We start from the raw sequence: 14,024 nt of genomic DNA on the forward strand, positions 1-14,024 counted from the left end.
TGGTTTTAGGAGGGACTGATCTGCTCACAGCATGGCACGGCAAGCGTCACGTCATGCATGACAAGGAGGTCACATGATGTACTGGGACAGACTTCTCTCGGTGGGTGCTCCTGCTCTACTGTGGCAGGCTCCAGTGTATTGGGTGTGCCAAACTACCTGGCTGAGGAAGAGGCCCTGCTGTGGAATCAACTCGAACAGCCAGGTTAAAGCCACAGGATGTCTGTGGGGTGATTCTGAGCCCCGCCACCAGAAATATTTCCACCAGGCAGACTTGAGGCTGCACTGGTACTGGAAGTGCAGCAGTTTGGGAATAATGGGAGAAAAACACAGACCCTGCAAGTTGTGTGCTAATGACCAGCCCTAGCCAGAACCAGTGGTTTCCAATCATTCGAGCTTATTACTCCTCAGAGCCTGCAAGGCAGCTGAGAGGAGCCCTGGGGGTGAGTGGGGGAGAATACAGGCCGAACCAGCATCGAGTGAGCCCTAAACATAATTGCTTTTGTTAATCCGATTTGGCGAATAAACACAAGCAAAAATAAATTTCCAACCCATGACACACTCATCCTCTGTGCAGTAATGCTTTTTAAATCATAAGCAGTACAGACATCAAATTCATGAGCAAGAAAAGCATCTTTGAAAACGTGAGCATTGTGCAAGAAAAATAAATCTACAATGCCTATGGCGCTGTCTTTATCCAGGGGTACCAGGATATACATATTATTCGTCTCCTCATAAACTTTGCTCCAGGATAGATTTGGCGTGGGCTTCAGACAAACTAATGAACTTAGGATATATGCAGATTATGCCAAAAATTTCTTCTGACCATAATCAGATTATATTTACATTTGGAGTAGCCCCAAGGGTAAAAGAAGGGCGCCCTTTCACTTTCCCAAGATATTTATTATCGGATGAGGTTTTTGTAACTTCCCTCAAAAAACATATAAAGGAGTTTATCACATATAACATGGACACGGCTAGTGTTCTTTCAGTTTGGGATACCTGTAAGGCCTCCATCAGAGGAGTAACTCAACAATATATTTTCAAACAAAACGCAATAAGAAAAAAGGAGACAAAGACACTGACGGATAATATCTTACATACTGAAAAACAATTAGCTGATAGTCTTAGCGCCGGGGTGATGAGTAGGGCTGATATCTTGCTATTGGAAAATAAACTTCTGATTTTACGTTCAGATATCAAAAGCTCTCTTAGAGAAAAAAACAGCTGTAAGATACATAAATATAGACTCTCACAATATGAATGTGGAGATCGAGTAGGAAAGCTTTTGGCTTACAAGGTGGCTGAAGACCGAGCATCAACACTAATTAAATCTATAAAAGGCCCTAATGGTATTCTGTATTTGCAGCCTATACAAATAATGGAACAATTCGCTTCTTATTATGAAAAATTATACACTCCAGAGACCGGGAACATTGCAATTCAGATTCAATCCTATTTAAATGATAAACTCCCTGTAAAACAATATTTAGATCAGGATATTCTAGACAATTTGGATGAGAATTACACAATATAAGAACTACGCTTAGCCGTGTTTTCCCTCCCATCTAACAAAGCGGCAGGGGAGGATACACTTCCAGTTGAATTGTATAAAATCTGTGCGGAAGAAATACTACCCCACTGAAGGACTGGGTTATTTAAGACCCAGCGGTGCCAGGGGACAACACCTGAAACCTTCGTGGGTAACCTGTTCCGGCGTACAAATGACAGAGACACGGGACACTTCCTTCGGCGTCAAAGATTCGAGGTTTATTTACTGCAGGGAACACAGAATTCACGAGAAGTACACAACGGGTATGTTTTCGGGATCTGCTTCAATTTGCTACTGTGGATCGCTCCTTTTTATACATATTTCTCTCCTAGGTTAACATGGTACACAAAGGTTTACAACTTGGTTCCCATAATTATCCCTGAGGGGGGTCGCTTCGATGCATTCAAGGTCCGGAACATAAGTACAGAAACATTTGGTGGTTCCCAACTGTAAAAACCCATCTTCCCACCATTAGTACATTCCAATCGGCAGTAAACAGATCGAAGAGGGAACAAGGACAGGTGCAGAGGAAGGCAGAAACAGTGGGGAGATCGGAAAGGGTGTAAAAGGGGTGGTATCGGGAAACACGAGCTACAGGCATCAAAGGGACGTGCCTAATGAGATGCACGGCTGAGACAACAGACCGGCACGGCAAGATGAGCCTCGAGCGGGGCCATCTGCCTTACAACATCATCCCCCTCATCATAAAGACACTTTCAAAGGAAACGTGTCTTCCGCAAGAGTCTTGGGAATCCCAGGGTCGCGAAGCGGACAGCGTCCGTTCGCTGGCTACTTGAGGGCAAGAGACAAAATGGATGCCATATCTAAGATGGAACCCGTGGGTACAGGGGTATAAACCCACGAAACAGACGAACGGTCTAGGTTAGCACAGCGAAACTGCGCATACCCACTAAACTCGTCATTTGCGGTTCATAGATACCAGACTCGACCATATTCGTGCGAGTCGAAAACACCACTTACAATCGTCACGGAACCTCACCTCTTCTGTTTAGTTGTGAACTCTATTAGCACAACAGGAAAGGCTCCGGAATCCTGGAAAACCGCGAAAATCATGTTTTTTCTGAAAAAAAAGAAACCACCGACTGAATGTGGGTCATATAGACCAATCTCAACCTTTGGTCGTGAACCTTTCGGATATCGAATTAACACCTCCACAAAAAAGAGTCTTGGAGAAAGGTTTAGGCTATGTGCCTACAGCCAGCATGGATAAATTCCATCTTTGCCAAGAGGTGCAGGAATTCATGCGACGTCTAAAGCTGCATGTTTTCTTTAAAGATAAAGATGAAGAAACGGATCATGGAGATACTAATTTAAGACCAAAATCTAAGTTTACTCCTATGGACAACACTCTACCTGTGGAACTACTCACTTTTGAAAAGGCAGTAATGATGGAGTTGGAAAACATCAACCCTCTAGAGAAACGTGTCTTTCATAACACTACCAACGAGGAAAGGCAAGCATTACCTGACCTTAGCAACAACAAGAGAGTGATAATCAAGCCTGCCGATAAAGGCGGTGCCACCGTCATACAGAATATTGAGAATTATGACAACGAGTGCCTGAGGCTACTACAGGATAAAAGAAACTATGAGGTTCTCCATATCGATCCCACAACAACTATACAGACAAAAATTGGCACAATGGTAGAGGAGGCGCTAGCACATGATTGGATCACCAAGAAAGAAGGAGATTTCCTCTGCCAAAAGGATCCGAAAATCCCCTATCTATACATCTTACCCAAGATCCACAAAAGCGTCCAGAACCCTCCGGGACGACCCATAGTCTCCGGCATTGGGTCTGTCCTGGAGCCGGTTTCCAGATTTGCTGATGCCTTTCTCAGACCTATGGTACAAAGGACATCCACGTACCTTAGGGACACCAAAGATGTTCTAAATCTTCTGGAAGAGGCCTGTTTCGATCCCGACACCCAGCTATTAATTAGCTGTGATGTGGAAAGCCTTTACACCAGTTTGCCACATCAAGCCACCTTGGAGATCATTGAGGATCTTCTTTTTGAAGACTTCTGGGAATACCAGACACCACGTAATGTGGTGATGAACTGTTGCTCTCTGGCCTTAAAAGAAAACTTCTTTGAGTACAATGGCACCCTATATCTACAAAAACACAGGACCAGTATGGGAAGCACATTCGCTCCTAGCATAGCTGGTCTGTACGTTCATCACTTAGAGGTGACCAAAATATTGAATCCCACTAACCCTTTCAGATCCAACATTAAGCTATGGAAAAGGTACATCGATGATATCCTGATCATCTGGGATGGAGATGAGAAAGACTCTGAACAATTTCTGACATGGCTTAATTTACAAGACGACTTTCTAAGATTTACCAGCACAACCTCGAAAAGTAACTTGGTTTTCCTTGATCTGAACATATTCCCAAAGAATGGAAGATTGATGACCACGACCCATTTCAAGAGCACCTCTAAGAACTGTCTCTTAATGTACAACAGTTTCCATCCTAAACATCTACGGGACAACCTTCCATATGGTCAATTTCTGCGTTTACGCAGAAATTGCACTGAAATTGCTAATTTCAAAAGACAATCAGATGACCTCAAAAGAAAACTGAAGGCCCGAATGTACCCTGATCGTATCATTAACCAGGCATACACACGGGCTAAAAACAACTGCCGCGAAAGTCTCTTGGAAGCAAAAACACCAAAGGAGGAAGAGAAACGGCCAATTTGTGTGACCACATATAACACCAGTTCGAATTTAGTGACCAAAATTATCAACAGAAATTGGAAAATTTTGAACAGTGGTGGCATGCAAATACCGAAACCTTTGTTTGCACATAAAAGAGCAAAAAGCCTGAGAGATGTTCTGGTCCATACAAGACCAAAACTGAGTAACAACAGTATACAAAGAAATCCTAATTTTGTTCAGGGACACTACCCATGTGGAGGTTGCAGAGTTTGTGGTCTAACTAAGAAAACCAAGAAGATAACCTTTAACAATGGTACCGTTTGGGAGCAAAGAAGTTTCAGTAACTGCAATAGTGCCAATGTGATATACCTGATTACCTGCCCCTGCAAACTTGAATATGTAGGAATGACAAGCAGGGCAGTGAAAATCAGGATAGGGGAGCATAAGAGCACTATAAAATGCAGGAAATCAAGTACAAAACTCACGAACCATTTCTTAGAAAGGAATCACAAACCAGAGGAGATCACATGGACTGTAATAGAACTGGTTAGCAACGAAAGATTCCTACTGGAGAAAGAGCAGAGATGGGTGTTCCGCATTCAGTCACACAAAACTGGGCTGAATGACGACATACCCTGGAGCCAGTTGTAACCAATTCCTTTGACCCAGATTACTCACACCAATCCCCTTGTATCCGATTGTGCATTAGAAGAGAAAGCATATAAAAAATATAATGCATAATTGCTAATGCTGTAGTCCTATAAAATACATTATAAATTGCATTATTAGCGTTTCTATAACGATCATTGCGTTTCTAGTAAACTTGAATTGCAGCAATGAACAGCGCGGAAACACTTCCGTTTTTTCCCCTCGATTGTGCCATCAGGTGGCGGCCATCTTGAGCGGTTCACGCTCTAGCTTCGGCGTAGTGGGCCGCACCCTCCAGAATGACAACGCGGATATGCAAGCTTTTAAGCAACATGAGACACACGAGCCGGGCAATCGTCGGAGTAGCACGGGGGTAGGAACAAGGGTTCATTACCTGCCGGACATGTGAGTAATAGACTCTGACCTCGAGTCTTTAATAAATGGGTCACTGGGATAGAACGAACGACTTAAAAAATCCGCATTTATTCAGTAAATAATACCGAGTGCGGTTTTGTTTTCTACAGTAAACCGCGCAGAATACCCCTCGCCTGCAAGCTCATGGGGCTCTGAAAATTACGGACAAAAGTATGTATTTACCCCTCTGACGGGGTTGTGAAACGGGTGAAACGCTTAACGCTGATTGCTTTTCAGCATTTTCTGTCTTGTGTGGAGAATGCAAAGGAGGGTCCTTTTCCTCTGTCAATTGTGGTTTGTTTTGAATGCATGGAGTTATGCTTGCTGGTGTGTAGGATGAGATGATGGTGTACCCATAAATTGAGGTCACCACGCGTCTAAAACGAGAACAATGTGGCGAAATACAGCCGATCTCGATAGATGTAAGGTTTTTACCTATGTGATTACATATAGGTACAGGACTGCCTTTAGAGATATAAGGCGGTTTTTGCCCTATTGTGGTATACAACTTTCTGTCTGCATTCCCATTCAGATTAAGATGCTAATTCATGCATATATGTTGGTTTCTTTTCTCTTTCTTTTTCCTTTACAGAGACCATATTAGGTCCATTTTTAGCACATTGCTTTTGCTTCACTTGGGCCAACTCATGCCCCGAAGCACAAACATTCAGCTGATTTTTGCTGTTTTGTTTGTAGGACAGTAGGCAAATTCTCATAGAACTGAGTATGTAAAAGTAGGGATCACTATTTGGTCCTGATGAGTAAGCAGTAGGGGACTGCTTACGAAACATGTCGACTAGGTAGTTAGCTAATGCTCTACCTCACAACCCCTTCTTAACGTTCCCAGCTAGAGAAGTCAATAAAGTATATTTTTTTTCTACTATGCCAGGGAATTTTTAATTTTTTCCATTTTTCTCACTTTTTTGCACTCACTAGTGTTAGGTCCCTACACTGTCACTGATACCCATGCACCCACACATAGCCTCTGTCACAACTTAAGTGCTCCCGCGTAGTTCGTTTGGTCGTAGCACGCCCCGTCCCGTTATAGGGGCGGGAAGACCCCTATGATGAAGCATGACACTAACGGTTTTTTAGTGTGTGAGGGGTATTTTAACAAGCACATTGTGCTCTCATCTTTTCATTTCTAAGAGAGAGCCTAGTACCACGTCTATTAACAAAAATTAAAAATAAAAACTATCACTTTATTCACTTTTTTGATAGAATCTCTTTGGTTATGTAAAGTCCTGTCTGGAGGGTGATCCTATCAGTACCTCTATGCTCCTCTTTTTGGTTTGGATACCTGTAAGGCCTCCATCAGAGGAGTAACTCAACAATATATTTTCAAACAAAACGCAATAAGAAAAAAGGAGACAAAGACACTGACGGATAATATCTTACATACTGAAAAACAATTAGCTGATAGTCTTAGCGCCGGGGTGATGAGTAGGGCTGATATCTTGCTATTGGAAAATAAACTTCTGATTTTACGTTCAGATATCAAAAGCTCTCTTAGAGAAAAAAACAGCTGTAAGATACATAAATATAGACTCTCACAATATGAATGTGGAGATCGAGTAGGAAAGCTTTTGGCTTACAAGGTGGCTGAAGACCGAGCATCAACACTAATTAAATCTATAAAAGGCCCTAATGGTATTCTGTATTTGCAGCCTATACAAATAATGGAATAATCGGTTCTTATTATGAAAAATTATACACTCCAGAGACCGGGAACATTGCAAATCAGATTCAATCCTATTTAAATGATAAACTCCCTGTAAAACAATATTTAGATCAGGATATTCTAGACAATTTGGATGAGAATTACACAATAGAAGAACTACGCTTAGCCGTGTTTTCCCTCCCATCTAACAAAGCGGCAGGGGAGGATACACTTCCAGTTGAATTGTATAAAATCTGTGCGGAAGAAATACTACCCCTCTTCTGTTTAGTTGTGAACTCTATTAGCACAACAGGAAAGGCTCCGGAATCAACCGCGAAAATCATGTTTTTTCTGAAAAAAAAGAAACCACCGACTGAATGTGGGTCATATAGACCAATCTCTTTAATAAACACTGATGCTAAGGCTTACTCCAAGCTACTATCTATGCGATTGGCACCCCTCATGCCATATTTAGTTAATGAACAACAACATGGTTTCGTAGTTGGAAGGGATACCACAGCTCATGTTAACATGGCGATCACAGCATTTGATGTAGCTGCAACTAATCTCACCCCACTCGGCATGATACTTTTGGACGCAGAAAAAGCGTTTGACCGAGTGGGGTGGGATTATCTGTGTAAAGTGTTAATTCAGTTTGGTTTTAAAGATCGGTTTCTTAGAAGCATACAGGCTATATATAGGATCCCAATGCTAAAATTAGCTATGCGGGGTTACTTTCACCAACCTTTGCAATTTCCAGGGGGACCAGGCAGGGGTGCCCACTTTCACCCCTGCTGTTTGCTCTTTCAATGGAACCCTTCATTAATGCTCTGCAGAACCAAGATAAAATAATACCGGTAAAACATGAACATAAAACTCTTAAAATAACTGCATATGCAGACGACCTAGCTATTTACACCACAAATGTAACGGATTCACTAATTGAAATAAAAGATGAAGCAAAAAATGTTGGTGATATTTCAGGCTACAAGTTAAACTTGAATAAAACACAAACTATTATGGATCATCAAACTAATTAAGTAGTTACAGGAAAATGTAACTCAGCCGTGTATTTAGGGGTGAAAATCTCTTCCAAAATCAATGAAATAAACAAATTAAACTACGACCCCTTACTAAAAGAAGTGACAACGGTGCTTAAAATTGGCATAAATTCCCACTTAATATCCTGAGCCGAATCAGTTTGATTAAAATGAACATTTTGCCCAAATTTTTATATTTCTTCCATTCTATTCCTCTCCGAGTTAATAATATATTTTTTAGGAAACTAGAAGGAATCTGCAGCAGTTTTATTTGGAGCTATAAAAAACCTAGAAGGTCGATGGCTCTACTAAAACTACCCCTAGAAAAGGGAGGACTGGTATTTCCGGATTTCAAGTCTTACTTTTTTGCATCATTTTTAGGACAGGTCAAGAGCTTACTAAATAAAAACCAAACTTTCTTTTTCTACCAATTTATGCTAGGTACAAACTCAAATCAATTCTTAGCAAGAGTACAAGACCCAAACTTTTTCAAACGAGTTAAATTTAAGACAGCAAGGGATGCTGTAGGGATTTTTAATTTGATTTTGACATTTTGTGATACTTCCTTTTTTCATACAGACTTACCACTCTGGGACAATCCTGGGCTACCCGCTATTTTTGGCGATAAGATGGGAAGAGAATGGGCCAATTATGGAATTAAGATATCAGGAGACCTATATGGTCCAGATGGCTTCCTCCAGTTCTCAACTTTACAATTGCTTTATAATTTGCCAGGCGCAATGACATACAAATATATGCAAATTAAGGATTATCTAATATGGAAAATGAAGCTGAAAAAAATTACAAGCTCGGACATTTGGGGTTGTTTGTATGGTACGAAAAAGAAATCGCTAATTAGCATGGGATACAAACATCTTAGTCAGTATAATGCGGATGACTGCCCAAGATTGTCACAAAAGTGGACGCTAAAATTAGGAATCAATGTGACACCACAGAACATTTCAAATGCTTTTGTTAACATCAATAAATTAGTTCACTCCTATAGCTTAAAGTTACAACTATATAGGACGGTCAGCCAATTATATCATACTCCATTGAAAATATTCAAATGGTCACAGAACAATTTAAACAACGACCGCATTAAATGTCGTAAATGTGATCTGGTGGCAGCAGATCTCATCCATATGATTTACTCATGCCCTATGCTGGTAAAGTACTGGCAAGAAATAGAAAATACTTTATTTCAAAAACAACTGATTTATACTTCACTCACTGCACCTATGGTATTACTTTCTTTACATACGACGGGCAACAACAATACAAGTTGGCTAAACATATCTTTGTCCTGTGCAAGATTGGTGGTAGCTAGAGCCTGGATCTCACGGAACCCACCCAGTATGACAGAGTGGCTAACTCTATTACATGAAATATATACCATGGAAAAGGCCCTTGCTAAGGATAGAAGCCGAAAGTCTGTAGCCAAAATGGAAAAGATATGGATTAATTTTGTATAACTTCTAAAGGATACAAGCTGTACCTCTTGCTTTTTTTATAATTATAACTTTTGAGTATTAAAGATGAAATGCCTTCCCTTTTTTTTTTTTTTTGTTACATGATTCGGGCCAAAGCTGTATTATCTGATGAACATTCTGAATATATGACTTATCCCTGATATTACTCTAAAATGTACGTTTAAGAATATGTATTGTATATTGTTTTTTCTATGACTTGCTTGCCAAATAAAAAATTAAAATAAAAAATAAAAAAAAAGAATCTACCCTCCACCCCAACTGAACTAGGAGTTCCTGCCTCTTTATATGCCAATGCAATGAGAAACCTAATCCACCTACTCAGAGTCTGAGTGGAAGGTTCAGTACCCTTCATAGCAGGCAAAAAATTCACGAACAAAGAAGAAGAAATCCTGAAATTAGAATCTCTATCCAATTAAAGCAGAATAGCCTGCTTAACATACAAAGAATGTAACTCCACCTCCTCCGGGGAAGAAGGATTAGAATGAAACACTGGTAAAATAACCTCCTGGTCTTAGTGAAATACAGAATTTAGAATGGAGGAAAGAAGGACCAGGATGTAAAATGATACTCTCCCTGAACAACCTAAAGAAGAGATGCCTTACTGATAAAAAACAATTCCCCCAACCTTCTCCCTGATATAATTTCAACCAGGAAGAAAGTTTTAAAGATATGTAATCTCAAATATAACCCCTTTAAAGGTTTAAAAGGAGGCTTCTGCAACACCTCCGGGACTAAAAAGAGATCCCAAGATGGGTACACTGGCCTCGTCAAAGGTCTGAGATTCAGAAACACCTTTAAAAAACTTTGAACAAGCACATTTGCATCTTGCAAATTACACCGAGGCATCCATAAAGCCCTAATGGCTACCCACTGGATCTTAGGAGTGGAAGCCTTTAATACCAGATTTAAACCATCCTACAGGAAATCCAGCACCTTCACCAGCTCAACTGACTGTGGGACTAAATACTTAGTCATAGACCATTTCTGAAAAGTAACCCAATGTCTGGAATGGGAAGAAAGGGTGAAAGCTCTCTTAGAAGCCTGAATGGAGGAAGCCACCCTCTCAAAGACACCCTTTACCGCTTACCCTGAAATTTCAACCTTCATGCTGTCAATGTTTTGACCTAAAGGCAGGGAAACGCTGGGGGTGGGGGAGTGGTATTATTACTGGAAGAAAAAGGAATCCCTTGCTGATCCTCAATGTCATTATCAGATGGTACCAAGCAGAGCAGGGCCATGCTGGAGCTACCAGTATCACCACAAAATCTTCTCATTTCAACCTGATCAAGAATCTCAGAAGAAGAGAGAAAGATGGGAAGGCTAAGGATACCCTTTGGCCAAAGACAAGACAGGGCATCCACTGCCCAAATCCCTCTCCTTCCTAACCCTTGAATAGAACTGGGGAAGAAGGGCATTCTGAGTTGATGTAAAAGAAGCTGCTACTCCTAATAGGAGTGCCCAGGCGCATGAAAATGTGACAATTCGATATCTGTCTACATCTAGATACTACATACAACTACTTTACGCATTATGCTCCAGGGTCAAATACACCTAATGCTACTTTCTTGCATGAGCTTTTGACAATATTTACTTTACCTCACGTTAGTGACGTTTACTGGCCCCCCAGGTCTTCTGGGTTACAACTGTGGACTTTGAGTAGTCCTGTGAGATGAAGAACTTGTCACCTTTTCAAAGTATGTGGTTATGTTTCTTCATGAATGCAATGATTCTTTCCACATGTTGATAGATTGTTTTACACACAATTGGGCATAGATGGGTCTGGTTAATGTTTTTCCTTGTGGGTACCCGGTGTGCCCTTTTAAGTTCAAAGTCCTTTTGAAAGTTTCTGTCTGTGTTCTATAAGAACCATTTCTCCAGAAAAAGGAGGCAGGATCCTGTTGCATCTTCTTCGTCTTTAGGGATGCCAAAGTTGTGAAGGTTCCCCCTTCTGTTTTTATTTTCCTATGTTGCTAGCTCTCTGGTTAGGGTTAGAGTGGTGCTATTATGGGTTGAGATATTCTTGCGTGATTTGACCTCAAAATCTTCAAGGTTGCTGATTCTGCTTTCTGTCTTTGCAATCCTTGTGTTGATTTGTTTGATGTGTGAGTGAATAGCAAATATGTCATTTTGCATAGCTTCTATGTTATGCTTTGTAGATTTGGCTAGGTCATGAACGTCAGCCAATTGTTGTGTTAATGTCATCTTTTGTGTTTGATTGGCGAGTCAGGATGTGGCGGGTCAGCTATGACCCTTTCCAGGCAAATTTTAGAGTCTTTAGCTGCCATTTTGCTTGAGAGAGCTCCCAAGATCCTTTCATGTCTAGAGATCGGGTTTGCTTCAGCCTGGTAATGCTATGATTGAGGCTTATTGAGAGGAAAAACTGGGGCCAAAATTAAGAAAGGCCTGAAAGAAGCTGCTGTGTGCCTCAGTCAGTCGATTGAAAGTACTAGCGCATTACCTGTGATTCTGAGAGCTTAAATCCAGCAGAGTAGGCATGGTGCAAAAAGAAGCACTTCCTGTTTGTGACAGTGCTGCTGTTAGCTCCTGTGGATGACTCAGGCGCAGGCTGTGACTGCATTAGTAGTGTCGTTCTGCTTCCAATGGGCCTCTGTTTGTGTGCTCTATATTATGGGATAGAGTAAGGTGTAGACAGGTCGCTCTGTCACTCAGCCTGTCACATGGAGCACTGAGCCAGAACGTACGGAACCAGGGCTCAAATTCCAAGCCACCCATCGCACCAAAAAGAACAAGTGTTATAAATCCCAATGGTTTTTTGAGAATGTTGTGGAGCTGTGTAGCGCTAATGGCAGGGAGCGTAAGGCAGTTGTTGATTAATTAATTACAGCGCGTAGCAGGTGTGCCTGTTTCAGCGTGTACTGCAGGAGCCGGTCTTGGCCACCCTGTTGAGTAGTTGTAAGTGGCGCACAGAGAGAAATGCTAGAGTGCATATACACTGTGAAAAGCGGTGAAAGGTTGTGCAGTTTGGCGGAATTGCAGGAGAACTGCAAAGCGTATGTGTTAGAAAGCATTAAGCGCACATTCAGGTTCCGATTCCCAAAGCCTCAGAGCACATTGCGAGAGATCATGGAGTCCCCCATTCTGGATGGTGGGTGTTGCTATGCATCTTAAAGCAATAGTCGCACACTTTACAAGAGCTCTTACCATGAATCAGAGTTCCGCAATTTGAAGGAATAAGTAGCTTTGAAATGCGGGCGGAGATCCGCTGCACATTTGTTAGGGAAAGCTCTTGATAGTAATACTTTTGAAGTCTATGCAACGGACGCCTTACAGACATCATACTAAAATCAAATTGGGGAATTTCAGGACGGTATGTTGTTCCCCTGCGAGAGGCCCCATGAGTTTAAAAGTTTCCACTCAGGGCCTCTCGCTCTTGTCTTTTAATCTGGAGAGGCGGCCTGCAGCAACCCCTCCCTGATCACGCAAAGGCTGTGGACTGGCCCATTGTCATTCTGAGACTGCAGACCATTATCACAGATAGAATGACAATGGGCCCTATTATAGTGACAGCATGTGGTTGCCTTCTCCTGTACAAATCGTGATTGCAGAAAGCGCCTGATGTCCCTTTGCAAAGCTGCGCCCATACTGAAAAACTATGAGGTGCATGATAGCCTAAACCTTATACAAACTTATTTTGACTTGTACTTATTTTGATTGTCTATTTACTTTTTTACTATTGTGTGACCTCCTCTGATATGTCTGTAAAACGTATGTTTTGTCCCAAATTTTTGTCCTGAATTTGGACCTTCTATCCTGATTTTTTTCCAGAATTTTGACCTTCTATCCTGAATTTTTGTCATGAATTTTGACCTTCTTTCCTGAATTTTTACACTGACGGTCCTGAATTTGCACCCAGCCAGTTAATCACCCTAGGCATGGCCATCAGGTGTACCCACCTTTGCCCCAGCTATACCATGCTAAGGAGCCATTTTGAAGACTATTGCAGCTTCAATCTCCTATGGCAGAGCTCCGCTACCGCTCAGATATTATTCAGCATGCGAGTAATGTGTTGTGCAGTCGGTACGTTAGGACAGATGAGGATTTCTTACTTGGTGTTTATATCAATGTTGTTGTACTCCAGGATTTACTTGATGTGAGCAATGGTAAGTGTTGACATCGCTCGGTCTCTGTTGCGTGTTGGTAGTCGCAGAGCACTATGGCGGACCTAATTCGAGGTCAGCATCAGAGTTCAGGTTAGGGATTTGCACCAAGATAATAGTACTCCTAGATGATTTAGCGATGGATCCGTTCCCATTTGCAGGCACACGCTGCCATCTTTCTCCTCGGCCAAGCTATGCTCCTCGTGGGTAATACCGTTTTAATGGTAATAACCAAAAGGCATTCTAATAACTTATGCTTCTTTCCACATCAAAAGTACTGGATTTATTACTGACCTCTCAAAGTTAGCAATTCTTCTCTAATCAAAGACATTTATTTAATAGGAAATGTAGTATAACATGAATCTGTGTAAGTATTGAGAATTTAGACAAAATAGTTTGAAAGCATCACTGAATA

General features: G+C 41.4%; 1 protein-coding gene across 1 annotated transcript in view; it reads left to right on the forward strand.

Moving 5' to 3' along the window:
• LOC147733785 (transient receptor potential cation channel subfamily M member 1-like) overlaps nt 1-14,024 on the forward strand; it is a 220,837-nt gene that overhangs the window by 166,826 nt on the left and 39,987 nt on the right. The gene's annotated exons all lie outside the window — the stretch shown is intronic.

Source organism: Lissotriton vulgaris, chromosome 2_1, assembly GCF_964263255.1.
Source record: "Lissotriton vulgaris chromosome 2_1, aLisVul1.2, whole genome shotgun sequence".
Taxonomy (NCBI): domain Eukaryota; kingdom Metazoa; phylum Chordata; class Amphibia; order Caudata; family Salamandridae; genus Lissotriton; species Lissotriton vulgaris.